The sequence below is a fragment of the Aethalodelphis obliquidens genome, unplaced genomic scaffold (assembly GCF_003676395.1).
Source record: "Aethalodelphis obliquidens isolate GAN/ISIS:26980383/991018 unplaced genomic scaffold, ASM367639v1 scaffold48, whole genome shotgun sequence".
Lineage (NCBI taxonomy): Eukaryota > Metazoa > Chordata > Mammalia > Artiodactyla > Delphinidae > Aethalodelphis > Aethalodelphis obliquidens.
This window is the reverse complement of record NW_020837992.1, coordinates 6,266,366-6,282,992: the sequence shown is the minus strand read 5'-3', so window position 1 is coordinate 6,282,992 and position 16,627 is coordinate 6,266,366.

Here is a 16,627-nt window from a genome sequence, read left to right as displayed (position 1 = left end):
TAAAAGGTGGGTGAACCCTCTCTGTTCCGAGGTTCTGCCTTCTCTGGGAAAGTAGCACCAACAGGTTGAGACAGGAAAGGATCTTAGCATAATGTTAGAACGCATAAAATTCTCCCCTTTCCTCCATCCTCCCACCCTGTTCCCCACCCCAATCCAGTTCCTCTGGTCCGATGGTTTTAAGGACTCCTCAGTCTGTGCCATGGCTGCCAAAATCTGTTTCTAGCCATGGAAACAGCTGTAAAATGAAATTCATTAAATTCATTTTAAGGCAAGACAAGAAAAATTTAAACAAAAAATCTTCGCTGCCCTTTGGCCTCCTTTCTCCTCCCACTGTGCATTGTATATCTGTATTATGCATGGCCCAAACCTTCCCCATCGACAGAAATACCTGCTCAACCATAAGAGCGATGTTCTCCTAGCACCAATAAGACAATTCCTTAAAGATAACAGTCCTTCATGGTGCTTAGATGTGGATTATGTAAATTGTCAATAATCCGTCATTATACGTCAATAATACAGCCCTCTGTCTCAGAAAACTTATATAACTGTGGCTTGACTTCTAACGGGCAGAACAATTCTCAGAACTTTCTGAGATGATTTTCCTGGGTTGTAACCCTCAAATTTGACTCAAATAAAAATTTCCTTTTCTTTCTTAAATCCACTGATTCATTTTTTGTCGACACAACTATCATTTTACGTCATTTTGTCTGATAACATGGATTCCCTTCCTCCCCTACCCTGTCCCCTTCTTCTCCCTCCCCTGTATACCTAACAAGAGGGGAAGTTCTATTTGTCAACCCTTTTGTAGGACCCTACTCCTAATGCACAGATTTACTCATTTTTTCCAACTAATGGAAGCTCAGATGCAGGAAAATGATGGGATAACCTGCCCTGTGTCTGCCATCCTGTCCCTACCAGTCACATGTAGTCCATGGCAGGGGGACTGATGAGGCAGACTACCTGGAATGTGTTTGCCTGGGAGAGTTGAGAGCCTCCTGGGAAAGAGCAAGTACCCTAATGAGGCCCAGAGTTTGGCCCGATCCCTGCCCTCTCAGTGTGGGTAGGGCAGAGACAATTCTAAATATGTACTTGCATGCAGTTTTTCAAGATTTTCCTCTGGTCTATGGCACGTGAACTTGCCCTGGAGCTCCGAGTAGCCATGCACAGTAACTGTAAAGTTACTCCCCAGAAAGTTTGGTGAAACAGGGGCAGCACCAGGGCTCCATGGGAGAGGCCCACACAGCGGGGAGGAGAGGACTGACTCCGGCAAAGCTACCGCACGGCTTCGGCCACCCGGTGCTTTTTCTTGGTTGTTCAGCCCAGCTTTCAGGAAGCACATCAGGTTGGCATAGCAGCCTCCACCAGGTGGGATTCTTAGGGTGCCAGTGACTACAGCATTAGAGGGAGGCCACTTCCCTTAGGGGCGAAGTAGGGTTGCCACATTCAGCAAATAGAAAGACAGGACACCCAGTTAAATTTGAATTGCAGATGAACCACAAATGCTTTTTGAGGATTTATATAATCTCAACTGTTGCACGGGATTATACGAATACTAAAACATTATTCATTGTTTATCTGCAATTCAGATTTAACTGGGTACCCTGAGTTTTATCTGGCAACCCTGGAATTGGCACAGAACTTTGGGAACGCTGGGAGAAACTGTACCTTAGGTGTGGACAAAGCATCCTTGACCATGGCTAGTGACAGCAGAGGTGAGAACACCTTGTGTACCTTCCCCGCAATGGAATCCAGCTGCCCGGCCACAGACAGCTCCCAAAGGGCTATAAGTAGCAAAGGAGGAAAAGGGTACATGCCGCATGTTGGCTGAGTGACTTCATTTATTTAGGTTGTACGACCGATCAGATCCTATGACCTATGAAAGAACAAAAGCCTTCCAAGTCCTAGAAGGCACTAGACATGGCAATAAATGAAATGTGTAAAGTATTGCCAGTGCTGTGATGGAAGTCTACGGTGGGGAGTAAAGAAGGAAATAGCTCTCTCAAAGTGGGGAATGGGCAAGTAGGGCAGGCTTCAGAGGAGAGGTCAACCCTGATCCGTATTGAAGCAGGAGCAGGAATACTCCAGGCAAGTGAGGAAGGGTAGGAGGGAGCATTGCTAGGGTTCCAGAGTGTGTGGGAGAGAGAGGAGGGTTGGTCCGTAGCACATTCCATGCAGAGGAAGCTGTGTGAGAAAATAGAAGGAGGTGTGGAAGAGAATGGAGTGTTTGGGAAACTGCAAACAATTCCACGTGGCAGGATCACTGAATTTCAAGGGGTGGGGTTACGTGGGGCGAAATCAGCCGGGAGAAGTAAGCAGAACCGCATCCTTGAGGGCCATACACATTTACTGCTGGAATCTGTTGTTCTGGCGTTTACAGCCAGACATGAAGCCTCGGCACCCTACTCCCTTCCCAGCACTCTGCCTGTTCACGGGCCTTTTGCATCCCTCACAGCCTTATGCTGAAAATTCAGGATCCCCTGCCCACCTCGGGCTCATCAATCCAGCCCCCCTCCCTCCATCAACACTTCGCTCTCCCAGGGCCACACTGGGCCTGGCCTCGTCCTCTGGCTTACAGCTCTGGAGCTCTGCTGAGCGATGTTCCTGGGCTCCCCAACCCACACGCAGGTAGATTTTCCTACCACGTCTTCCGCTTTTTGGTTCTGTTTACTTATCTGATGTCTCAGGAGCCCTTTCTGCTCTTGCCTCTCTCCTCTGCTCCCAAGCATCTTCTTCCCTTGGATTCTGTCCATATATAGCCTCTGGGCTTTCTTCTTACTCCTCAGACTACTTCCCCTTGGTGTTCTTTAGATTCTGTCCTCACTCTTTCCTCCTTTCTATCTTTGGGCGATTTCTCTCATTCTCATGGTTCCAATTGCTATCTTTCAGTTGATGAGTATTAAAAATCTCTATTTCCTGTGCCGCATTATATCCTAAATTTCAGGCAGCATAACCACCTGTTTACTCCACCTCTCCCTCTTAATGCCTTCTAAACACCTCAAACTCAACATGCTGAAACTGCCCTGATTACTTTTTTAACAGCTTTTGTGAGGTACCGTTTTTCTTGTTGTTGGTTTTTTTTTTTTTTATTTTTTTTGCGGTACGCGGGCCTCTCACTGTTGTGGCCTCTCCCGTTGCGGAGCACAGGCTCCAGACGCGCAGGCCCAGCGGCCATGGCTCTCGGGCCCAGCCGCTCCGCGACACATGGGATCTTCCCGGACCAGGGCACGAACCCGTGTCCCCCGCATCGGCAGGCAAACTCTCAACCACTGCGCCACCAGGGAAGCCCAGTACCGTTTTTATACCAGAAAAGTATCTCGTGGTAAGTGTACAGTTCAATGGTTTTTGATAAATTTGCGACGTTGGGAAACCATCACCACCATCCAATTTTACATTTCCGTCACCCCCCAGAGGTTCATCTTTACCCATTTACAAGTCCCCATCCCCAGGCTTGGGCAACCAATAATCTAAGTTTCTGTCTCTCATTTTAGTGGAATCACATAATATGTGATCTTCTGAGCCTGACTTCTTTGACTTATCACGTTTTTGAGGTTCATCCACATTGTAGCATGTATCAGTACTTTGTTCCTTTTTATTGCCAAATCCTAGTCCGCTGTACGGATATACTACGTTTTGTTTATCCATTCACTAATTCACAGACATTTAGAATTTCCCACTTTTTGGCTATTACAAATAGTGCTTGTATGAACATTGGTGTGAAAGTCTTTATGTGGTCTTGCTGGGTTGTGAGGTAAATCTATATTTAACTTTTTTTTTTTTTTTTTTTTTTGCGTTATGTGGGCCTCTCACTGTTGTGGCCTCTCCCATTGCGGAGCACAGGCTCCGGACGCGCAGGCTCAGCGGCCATGGCTCACGGGCCCAGCTGCTCCGCGGCATGTGGGATCTTCCTGGACCAGGGCACGAACCCATGTCCCCTGCATCGGCAGGCGGACTCTCAACCACTGCGCCACCAGGGAAGCCCTATATTTAACTTTTAAAGAAACTGCTAAACTGTTCTCTAATGACTTTGTGATTTATTTCAATCAAGGGCTTTAGCATCCATCCAGTGAATGCTCCAGAACCTTGGAAGTCCTTCTTTACTCCTGCTTCCCCATCTCCCCACATCCCATTACTTACCAAGCCCAGGCAATTCTACCTCCTGGATATCTCTAGACCCATGTCATTCCATCCTCACCCTCGCTGTGACTATCCTCACTCTTCTCTCTGCCTATCCCACCTTCACCAATCCATTGATTTATTTTTTAAAAAGTTTGTGAAACATTTGATATGCACAAAACAAGAGATGAAGACATGAACAATTTAGGGGGCATGATAATAAGGCAAAAGCCTTGCTGGCCTACCAACCACCTTAAGACCTGACTGTTGCCAACACTGTGGAAGTGCCCTGTGGGCTTCAGTGCACCCAGTTCTTCTTCAATGACTCCTTATTGTTCTTAGAATACAGTCCAAACACGTTATTTTAGCTTTAACAAGCTCTTTGTAAGCTTTGAAATACTTTCCCAGGAACCTCTCACCACTCTACCCCCATTCCTTCTTATCCTTCAGGTTCTACCCATTGAAGTCACCCTCCCTGCCCTCCCTTGGACATGTAACGTATCACCAAACACTGGGTATTTCTCTTATCATAGCTCCCATCCCTTTGTACTCACAGTTGCTCATTTGTCTGTTTTTCCCATTACACACAGGTCTGAGAGGGCAGAGGCTTGATCTGTCTCACCAGTGTATCTCCCGTGCTTAGCACGGTGCTTGCACGTGGTGCAAGTGCTAGAAAGCATTTTCTGAGTGCTTAATGGAAACAGACTCCTATACATACAAATAAATAGGTCTGCTAGGTATTTGAAGGTCAGGAGAAATCTCTAGGCTAGAGATATTGATCTGGGAGAATGAAATCATATAAGTTAAAGTTAAAAGCAGACAGATGACACCCCAGGGAGAGGGTGAAGGGCACAGTGGGATATCACAGAAGACGAGAACTGGTGGAGTGGAGCAAAGGAGGAACAGGCAGCGGGAGGACCTGAGGCAACAGGTAACCTGGGGGAGGAGGGGGGGTGGGCGGAGGGTGGTCTCTACGAGATGCGAGAGGTCACAGCTTCTGAGAGGTCAAGGAGGATGAGAAGCGACCAGAATACATCGGGTCTGGGAATGGGAATCGTTGGAGACCTGTCAGAGTCGTGAAGGCACTAAAGCCAGGATGCTAAGGGTTGAGGAGTGATGTACAGAAGGAAAGGACATGTTTCGTGTGAGTGTGGAGAAGGGGGACATTCGAGGAGCTTGGGAGGCACGCAGATCTGAAGGAGGGCTCTGATTTTTAGGATAGCGGTGAGTTAAGGTTTCATTCAAATGTTTCGGAGCATTTTCTCTGTGCCAGACACTGTGCTGGGCTGAGCAGATTTTCAGCGTATGGGAAAGATCCAACAGCGTCCATAGGCGGAATCGCCGGATTTACAGGGTCTGACGATCTGGCACGTGGCTCCAGAAAAGGAGACTCAAGGAAGGAAGGTGAGGGTGGCTGTTGAACTCCTGCGGTTTGCTTCGAAATTCCGTGAGCTTTTTAGCCTAGCGTGTGTCCTTCCTTCGATTTTTGAGAGGCAGATGGCTAAGGCTTCCCCATGTGTCCATCTCTCTTGGAGGAGGGCGAGGAAGCAGGCGGGGAGTTGAACTCCTTAAGGTCTCCTTTTCCTCGCATTTGGCCACAGTAGGTAACTTCTATTCTCATACCTGCCTCATCCCGCGCCGTTCCTGATCTTCGTGCATTCACACCTGTAAGGCAGGAAAGTCTTTCCCAGGGTGGTTGAATTTTTCCTTTTCTGTCTGATGGGAGGTTCACGAAGTTTGAGGGCTTGGAAATCACCCAGGAAAATGGCCTTACAGGAACGGAGGGAGAATTTCTAGGTTTAGGATGCTACGAGTTTTAACAGGTTTCTGCCAGAAGAGGGAGCCCCAGGGCTGAGAGAGAAAGCACAGACTGCTGGGGTTTAAAATCATGGGGATGGGGTCTTTGTTTCTGGTATTGTTTTCAGCAGTCCACAGGGGTTTATGGGTTAAGATAAAAGAAGATGAAAGAGGGAAGGAGGGAGGAAGACAGACTCGCAATACACCGACATATATACAGAAACAGTTACACACACACAAATCACATAATCCCCCCTCCCTCACTCCTCCCTACACTCACTCACAATTTCTGCTTTAGTCCAGTGATTCCTAAAACTTGCTGTGCAATTGAATAATCTGGGGGAACTAAGGGCAGATCCTTAAGCCCCACCAAGGCCTGTTGAATCAGAACCATCCAGGGTGGGACCCAGCAATCTGTATTTTTGCACAGCTCCCCAGGTGATTCTGAAGTAACCTTTAGGTAGACGGACTGGGAAACTCTTCTGGGTAATTAGGTAAATACTTTAAATATAGCTTGTTTGAGACTGAATTTAATGGCTCCAGCCATCAACATGTTGAGTGGTAAGTAGAATGTAATCCATGAATGTTGTTATAACTGAGCCATTTCCTCTCTTTCTTCTTTTCTTTCTTTCTTCTTCCCTCCCTCTCTCTTTCTTTCTTTTCTTTCTTTCTTTCTTTCTTTTTCTTTCTTTCTCTCCTTCCTTCCTTCCTTTCTTTCTTTCTTCCTTCCTTTCTTTCTTTCCTTCTTTCTTTCTTTCTTTCTTTCTTTCTTTCTTTCTTTCTTTCTTTCTTTTTTTGTACTTATTAATATAATACATGAGAGGTGTTACAAAGTCACATGATATCAAAAGGCTTATGATGATAACAGCAATCCTTGTTTCTCCCTTCCCCATGCCCTAGTCCCATTCAGAGGCAACCACGTTTTAAAATCTTCTTTCTTTCCTCTGGGAATTAACTGCATATTTAAAAACATTTACTGCTATTTCTTGATTTTGCAGTTTTAGAGATTATGTACTGATTTTCCACTAAGGAATATTAGGACTTTTCCTTTTTTTTTTTAAACAGCACACACAGATACTCATTCCCTTCCTTCTAGATTCCTAACACTATTAAATTACAATTTTAATTAAATCAATAGTCAGTATTCATATTATTATGATGGATTTTTTGCAGCTCAGCAATATAATGTATTATGATTGCATTTCTTTTCTTCTATTCCCCACCCCCGACCCGGGAGTCAATAATCACCTCATTTTTGTTTGTTTGCTTACTCAGTTGTCATGTTCTCCAAATCCTCCAGTAAGGGCAATACAACTCAAATAAAGTGGTCAAATTAATTGGATAAGCTCTCTATTTTTTCCCTTGGAGACATCCATCTGGGAGCCCCATTCTTCCTGTTCCAATCTGGACTAGGAGCCTGATAGGCTGGTAGATGGGACCTCCCTTTGCCATCCACCTGGCAACCCAGACTTTTTCTTGGTTTATTTCTTCATGATGGTAGGGAACTTTTTTTGAGACCTTGGATGCAGGAGTGCTATTTTACATTGAACATCTTTACATGGGCTTTAGTCCATCAGACCCTGGCCACATACAGCCTAGTGTGTCAGCCCTGCCTGCTTGTCCTTACTTTACCCTCTCCCTGATTCATTGTTTGGCTGGGTAAGGATTTCAAGATTGGAGATTATCTTCTCCTGGAATTGGAAGACATTGCTGCATTGCCTTTCGGTTTCTAGCTTCCAGTATTGATACTGAGAAGGTCAATTTCTGTCTGGACTCCTGATCCTTGTTTTTTTTTTTTTTTTTTTTTTTGTGGTACGCGGGCCTCTCACTGCTGTGGCCTCTCCTGTTGCGGAGCACAGGCTCCGACGCGCAGGCTCAGCGGCCATGGCTCACCGGCCCAGCCGCTCCGCGGCATGCGGGATCCTCCCAGACCGGGGCACGAACCCGTGTGCCCTGCATCGGCAGGCGGACTCTCAACCACTGCGCCACCAGGGAAGCCCTGGAATTCTTATTAGAAGATGTCAGAGCTCCTGGATGGATCCTGTAAGTTTCTTATTGTTTTTGTCCTATTTTTCATCTCTTAACCTATCTGTCCTAATTTCTGGGAGATTTTGTCAATTTTATCTTCCAGTATTTCTTTTTAATTTTTAAATTTCTAGCTGTATTTTTATTTTAAAAAGCTCCTTTCTGTTCTCCACTATTTTTAGAAACACTGACTTCCTGATCTTCATTGATGTATACACTGCCTTCCTTTATCTCTGGGGGGGATATTGACGTTGCCAGGGCTGTTGTTAATGATTTCTTCTGCTCCCTGGATTACCTACGTTGGGATCTCCAACGGCAATGTCAGGGGCTTTCATTTTATGCTTGGTGACCTTTGGAGTCAACTCCTTGGCTGTTGGAAGCTTTGTGTGTAAGGGCAAGGCTTGTCAACTATGGGAATGCACTGCAGGATAACCCAGAGGGAAGTCGGCAGTATCATTGGGGGACCCCCAAATATCAGTGTCTGTAATCATTTTTTCTTTAGTTGTATACTTTCTACAAGGAGGAATGCTTCATTCTTCTGCCTGGGGTGGGCTGGAATAAGGAGAATGCAGAGGGCTGTGCGTGTTCTGGGATCTGAGTCAGGATAGGGGCTGAGGAGTCTCATCTTTCAGGATGGCGTCTTCCTCTAATCCTCTGTTTCTAGCTCCCTGCCTAAGCCCACCCTTTGCTGTGCCTGATGTCCCTGAGCCTGGCATCTCTTTGGCCGATTTCTCCAGAAAATAAACTTTCCTTCTTCTTGGAGGGAAAGAAAGGGGATTTGGAGCATCTCTTCCTATTTTTGCTCCCATCTCTCTCTCTGAATTGAGGTTTCTGGTGGCCTGATCCCTGGGACTCTCCTGGGCTCTGTGGCTTCTTGTTGGCCTCCATGGGCTGTTGGGCTTCAGCAGTCTCCAGTTTGCTAAGTCACTTATCCCTCGTCCATCCACTTTCCATCTTCTGAAAGGGTATTGACATTTCTCATCTGTTGTTGTCTCCATCCTGGTCCTCTGTCCTTGTGATTTATAGCATGCACATTCTTCTGCTGTACTGTGATCAGTGCATTTTGTAAGGGAGCAGAAATGAATGTTTGTTCAACTGGCACGTATAACCCTAGAGAGTGCTTTTGAGCAGGCTGTCAGGTTTGAAAGGAGAAGAAGCCTATAGTAGTGCCATTTTCTATTCCTCCCAAGATACCCAAAATTCAAGAGTGTGGGAGTGAGACTTTTTATTAAATCATTTACGTGGAAGAAAAGGAGGGGAAATCTTTCATTTGTTCATTCATCCATTTCCCCCAAATGTTTATGGAGCACTAATAAATGTCCAAAACTGTGCCTGGTGCCAGGAATGTATTGTAAAAGCTGATCGATATCTGATGCTTTCCTTCAAGGAGATTCTAGTTAACTATAAGGAGGGTAGGTAAGTAAGTCAAAGCTCACAGTAGTGTAATACTAACGTGCATAGGGTGCTAACGGAGTACAGAGTAGGGCAGCCAAGTCATCCCAGGGCAGTGGGAAAGCCTTCAGAGAGGAGGTGACCCTGGGGCTAAGTTTTGAAGAAATAAGTACAAGTTATGGAGATGAAGAAATTGGGGGAAGGCCATACCAAGCAGAGGGAGCTGTATGTGTTTAGGTAAGGAGTCTAGAAATAGCTTGATACCTCAGAGCGACCTCAAGTAGTTTGAAGTGGCTGGAGCAGGGGTCCATGTCAGGGAATGGCCTGAGTAAGAATGCAACGTTAGTAAATATTCACGTTAGTCCACGGCGTGATGCTGGGCCTACTAACGAAAGATGCAGAAATAATAATATCTTATTCTCTCTGTGAATTTGAGCAAATTAAAAAAAAATATTACTTGTAAAAGGAGGATACTATGCGATTATATAAAGAGGTAAGATATGTAAAATGCTGGATCAATGGTAGGAATGTAAAATATTCTGGCTCTTTCATGACAAATCTGTCTTGAATCCTTCTACTCTCCAGTTTCCTAACAGTTACAAAACAGATCTAGAAAAGCTTAACTATTAGGAAAATCTTTTCCCATTTTCCATTTCTGCCAAGTAAGGATTAGTTGAGCATCTTTAACTGAATATTTTATTTTATTTAATCAGGAGTTGCCGTGTTTATGTGTCCTTGGGTATCTGGGGCTCTTTTGTATAAAGTTTCTTGCAAGGCGCCTGGGTGGGACCCAGATATTTGAGTTCCAGTCTCCCTTCCTCCACTGACATATATGTGACCTTGGGCAAGACCCTGCCCCTGTCTTGGCTTCAATTCCCTCACCTGGCAAACAAGGGGAATTAGATTACCTTTAAGATTTGTTCCAGCTCAGAAATTGGATGCATGGAGCTTTTTAGCTGTACTGAAATCAGCATCAAGAAAGAGCTAGGATTTTTGGATTTTATTTTCATATCATACATAAGAGGGAAAGGCAATTCCTTCCAAATTTTGGCAAGCAAGCAGAAGTGAGATTCTTCCATCTCTCCTTACCTCTCCCGCCTTCCTTTCAGCTTCCGTCTGTGATGCACTCACAGAAAACCCAAAGGAAAATACTGGCACTAAAAGAAAAATAAACACTTCAAGTGTGTCCCTTTGAATTGGTAAGCTCTGTTGGAAAAGTTGCGGGAGCAGGACTCTTCAAAGCCAAGTGTTGTGAAAGCACACCATCATGGTCTACAGGCATTTTCCAAAGTGTGAGTTTAACTATTTTAATTCCCCCAAGTGACTGGATCAGTAAACTGCAACCTTCTGGATGGTACTAGCTATCGATGGCAAGGGAACGTTTGGGCAAATGGGGGTGTAGAACGTGGGGAATGCTATTTCTTGCTCCTGTTAGGTTTCCTCTAATGGCCCTGAAACCAGGGGCTTTGAAATCTGATTAGACCCTTCTAAGGCTCAGAATGCCAGTAGCCTAAGCAGCAGTCTGGGCTGGGATTAAGGAATAGATGAACAGCACAGGAAGAATTTTGAATGACAACTATAGGCCTCCCTTGGTCCTTTGAATAAGACTCCTTGAGATAAAACATGCCTTCTTCAAAGCTCTAGATCTCAATATTAAAAATATGAAACTAGCTGATGATTGGATGCAAAAGGCAGATATCTGCACTCTTAGCAGTTCCCAAGATACAGCATAGTGTTTGTGCTCTGTCATTACTTTAAAGCCGCTTTATAAAAATGCTTAAGACCTGCAATCTTTGTATGATTTCAAAAGAACATGCAGACATTTTTGAAACTATTTTTGCAATTTTTGGTTTCAAGTTAACTTTCTGTCCCAAAATGATCAGAATGTGCTCAGTGCCAGTAACAGACATCTGGTTCCATCTGTGTTTTACCACATCTTCCCTCCTACAGAATGCAAAGCTCCAAAAAAAAAAAAAAATGCAAAGCTCATCGGGCATTTCTTTTGGTTTCTTGTTTTGACCAGCATTTGACATTGAAATCTCTTTCAGCCCAGCCCTCCAGTTTATTCCAAATAGATGCATTATTTCAATAGCGGTTTTTTGAGGACCTACGATGGACTAGGCCCTGACACAAATGGTGATGCTATTACATATTATTGTGATTTAAAAAAGTCTTACCTTGGGGTTTCAACCAGATTTGACTTCTTTTTATTGATCTCCTTTTTTCTCTTGCTTCTTTTCTCCCTCCTCCTCTGCCTTCCCTTCTGTTTCATCTCTCTCTTCCTCTGCGGTTTCCCACTCTTTGGGGAAGGGCAGGGTTTCCTGCTCAGAAGGTGGTTGGTTTCTGGGAGGAGTCAGAAGATCTGATTCGGGACTGGAACCAGCTGGTCTGCCACCTGATACAAGAAGGTGAAGGAAGGGCCAAGGAAGAAAGCCCTCATACTAGGACTGAGCTTGCAGCCAGGAGGCACTGGGAGATGAGCCCAGTTCAGGGCTCCCCAAAGAATAGAGGGCCCCTGCAGCGGCCCACGGTGGGAATGCTTGGAAGTGGTCCTGGTTGCCCTGGAGACTTGTCCATTACTATTGCTAGCTCTGAACATGCCAGAGGCACACCAGGCAGAACCCCTGTTCCACCCTTAGCAAGCGCTCACTCTCAGATTCCTGGCTTTGCCTCAAAGGAAATAATTAAAACAAGAACTGGGTTTGGGCAGATTTTCCTTTCCCACCCAGAGAGACCAGCAACCTAATGTACTCTGTGAGGCTGCGTGTCTACGCGTTTCTTAGTTATAAACTGCTTAGGAATCATCGAGATGACTTATAGACCATTACGGTGATCACATCAGCGGGAGTGTGGAGTGGACGGCAGTGGGGAGACGGATCCACATGGGGTAGGGTCTCCACAGGTAGGGACAGTAATGCCAGCCTGATTCACACCAACTAATGATGGAGGGTCACATCCCAATTCAGAGGTTTCCATTCTTTTGGACTAAAGGCACGGATAACAATAGGTCATCAAAAAGTTTACTTTCTTCATCCATTTACTTATTCTATATTCAACAAATATTTAATGAACACCTGCTCCTTGCCAGGTCCTGGGTTAATACTTCAACTGCTGGGTTTACTCCAGAATGCTCTTTGAAAGTTTCCCAAAGTCTGTTTTCATTTTTAACTTATAATTTTGAATTTTTGTCCACTGTATCTTTAAAAGAAAGGCTTCTAGAATTGTCTTTTTTTTTTTTTTTTTTGAGGTACGTGGGCCTCTCACTGTTGTGGCCTCTCCCGTTGCGGAGCACAGGCTCCGGACACGCAGGCTCAGCGGCCATGGCTCACGGGCCCAGCCGCTCCGCGGCATGTGGGATCTTTCTGGACCGGGGCATGAACCCGTGTCCCCTGCATCAGCAGGCGGACTCTCAACCACTGTGCCACCAGGGAAGCCCTAGAATTGTCTTTTGTACTGTGTTTTCTGTTTTTTTTTCTTGCCCCCCTTAAAACACTTTTTTTTTGTTTTACACAGCTGACTTATTTAAAATTTTCCTTTCTAACCCTGCTGCTTTTAAATATTTTTCTCCAGCTGGAGGATTAACAATTCACTGAACCAGTTGGTAAAGATCTAGTCCAGAAGAATAAGTACCAAATAGAATCCTAAATTATGTCAAAATTTTTTACCTGGCTTCCTGAGATTTAGGAAGATCCTTAATTTTAACTCTTAATATGGCTCCAGATCAGGGTTTAAATTTAACTTCTTTAGGGATGCCTTCTGGTTTAGCAGATTTACAATGTAATTGCATCTTTTCTAAAGAAAACTCTGAAAAAAAGGGTGTTTCATATAGAAGGTCGGAGAAAGGTGGGTGGAAGAGAGAGAAATGAAATTAGGGTGGAGCTCAGAAGGTACTAGAGTCTTTGCGGGAGACCATGTTGGAATTAGAATTTTGTTTTTTAGACCTCAGCATACCAATCAAAGAAGCTAACTACTGACTCTTTAGATTTCTGGGGTTCCTCTTAAATGTATTAATTTATTTGGGGGTTCCTCAAATGAATTAATTTATTGATTTTGATATGTCAAAAGTTCCCCCATGTTGACGATCGTTATTCTAAACTCAGTTTTTGCACTTTATCGAAGTAAGTGCAAGAACTGGGATTATAGTGCAACAGGAAGCAGGAGTTCTTCCAAGAGGAGTTTGCAGATTAGAAGAACCCAAGAAAGACAAGAAAGGCTACTTAGTAAGAATGTGTGCCTGTGAATGGTATCTTGGGTTCCCTTTTTATGCAAAAGTTAGGAAGGGGCCATGTAATCAATGACCTGACAATCTTTGACCTCAGAATACAGACTAAAAGTGACCTTCTTTTACACCTTGGTGAGATAGATAGAGAGCGGCTCTCAACAAAGTTTTAAGGAGACCCAAAGCCAAGTTTGATCATTTACCTTTTCCTGAATTGGTCACAATCTAATGGAGCTCCAACTGTTGTCCCCTAGGACCAGCTTGGATTGGATTGTTGACTTATTGGGCCATTCCATATGGAACACTTCTTTATCTGTGTATCAGAAATAAGGCTTTTCAGTACAAAACAGAAACACATAAAATAAAACTTTACAATATAGATAAACAAAAGCAAAAGCAAAGTGAGCAGCAGGGGATTAGCAGTTTAATGGCAAATGCAGTTATCAAATGGTATGCCTCCAATAAGAGTCTAATGAACTTATACAAGACCTATGTCTAATTACTCAATAGTATACCTCCCAGACAAAATGTCTAATGGCCATATACAAAGGCCTAGGTATAATTATTTACCAGAATGTACATCTGTAAACTAAAATTTCTATTTACTTTACACAAAGACTGAGATCTAATGATTTTATACAAAGACGTACTTGGTTAGAAATTTTAGAAGCCATAAGAACTCAGTGAAACTCATCAGATTCAGACTATAGTTGAGACTGACTTATCTGGCAGCAGATCTGAAGGACAAATAGAGTCTGAACACAAGGAACCCGGTAAGTATATCTTTTGGTTTTGGGAAAGCAGGAAGTTCAGAGTTTGGTGTACTTTCCTGGTCGTAGGTGGGCTGATATCTGTAGAAGCATATTTATTTGTTGATTGGTTGGCACTCTGAAATATATTTATGGGGTTGAGTCACTTCATGGTTAAATGACCCTTAGAAGTGAGGGAATGTTACTGATTGGTTGGCTTGTAAAAGTGTGTTACCTGAGGAGAGTTGTGATTGATTGAGCCAATGGGTTTAAAACTGGTTCTGGTTACCATGATTACACAACAATCAAACTTTTCCTAAGAAAGTGTGAAACTTTTAAATGTTCTCACAGTTGATACCTAGTATCTGTTTTCACTAGAAAGTAGTACAAGTTCACATCTGATCACCTCCATAAAACAACTGGGACAAAAATGTCCATTACTGCGTGATCCAGTATGAGACCCAGACTGAATGTCCTGTAGGAATTCAGAGAAGTGAAAAGATCAGTGAGGACAGAAAAGATTTCTATAGCTTGGATTTGATTGGGTTGGGTAGTTTGTACACGTATAGGTAAGAGGCATACCCTTCGAAACTAAAAATACACAGGCATTTCCTATATATTTAGGCAAATATGTAAAATATATGTAGTTTTACATATAGGCAAACCAAAAAATATAGGCATTACCTTCTAAACCAAAAATTGGAGTACATGATTTGATATACAGTTTGACAAGAGGCAGAATATTTGAAATTATCCCTCTCTTGGAGAATCTGAGGTCTATGGCTTCAGAAGGTGTGGCGATTGTGGATGGACGGGCATTCAGGTGGGAAGAGTAATGTGAAAAAAGGTGTGAAAGACCAGAAGGGACTAGGAAGGTCCTGGGTTCATGCGGAACATCAGGTGGGAGGGCTGAGATGCAAGCAGATCATGGAGACACTGGAAAATCTGGACAGGGGTCTTAGGCGCTGACATTTTTGAGGGAGGAGCAGCAGGATGAAAGAAGGTCACAGTCCCCAGTCTGGCAGGGATGTTTTGGGGTGAATGTGCTAGAGAGTGCAGGAGGCGGTTTGAGATGCTGACAGCTGGATCAGAGGGTGGCTGCATAGGTGGAAGAATAATAGACATAATAGGAGAGGCACTTGGGAAGGACAACTGAAGAATAAGATGGGGTGGATTCCTGAGAAGTTTTTTGGTCATTTAAGGTGAGGTTATGTCACCTTAATATAGGGTCGAGTTTCCCATTTTGGAAACTGCGAGATCAGTGGTTCCACTGATATTCTTCTTTTCCTTTAAATACGTGTCTTTTCCCTTGATTAATCTCACCCCATTCCGACGGCTCTCTTGTCTGGAGTGATAAGGATAGATATCAGACAGAGATGGCACTAGATCAGGGCCAGGAACACTGGGTAGGATTTGAGTTGGCAGAAATAAAATGGAAGGGCGTGTGTGAGGGAAGAGGGTGGTGGTGGAGAGCGAGTCTGGTCAGAGGCGATGGCACGAGCCTTGCTATGTTTGGCAAAAATGCATAGCCATGGATGGAGAGAGGGAAATGTCTGTACCCGGTTAGGGCAGGAGACGTATTAAAATCACTAGGGGAGTGGCATCAGGCCTATGCCCCTAACTACTTCTTTAAGAGCCATTGTTTAAAATTCCCTATGCTGAGCCCCATAGAGCCACTGGACTAGCTATTACCACAGAGCAAGTTCTGTCCCTGGAGGAAGATGACTCAGGACTGTGACAACCGGTCTTTTCCCCTCCTAACCTAGAACTTCTTACTGTGATTCAGTTTGTGAGGAGAAGGGCTTGGTAGAGCTAGACATCCAATTAAATGTTCTTGGGAGATTGCCTTCCCTCTTTTCCTACCAGCTAGCTAGTTTCCTCCCTCCCTCCACCCCTCCTTCCCCCTCACTGTCCCCACCCCCGTCCACTAAAATACAGTTAGGAAGAAAGAGGTATCAACCACGAGACCCTCTGGTGCACAGGTCTGAGATGGCAAATAGGCTTTGCGCCCTGGAATTAATCAGTATCGCTCATTCACTTACTCTAGCCCAGAAGTTGATTTATCGTCTGATCTTAAAATGCTGAGTCTGGTGGGACTTAGAAAAGTTTCTCTCTTGCCACTCCTCACACAAAGCAAAAACAAATCCTTAACAGACTTATAAGCATGTAACATCAATATGAGTCCAGAACCCTGAAGCAAGTGTTGCCTGACCTTCAGGAAACTGCTCTCTCCACTGGGCTCACGTTAAGAAGACCCCCTCCGCCAAAATGCCCGCCCTCCCTGCTGCCCACCCCAGAAAACCGTGCCCCTCAGGAATCAGATGCTGAGATA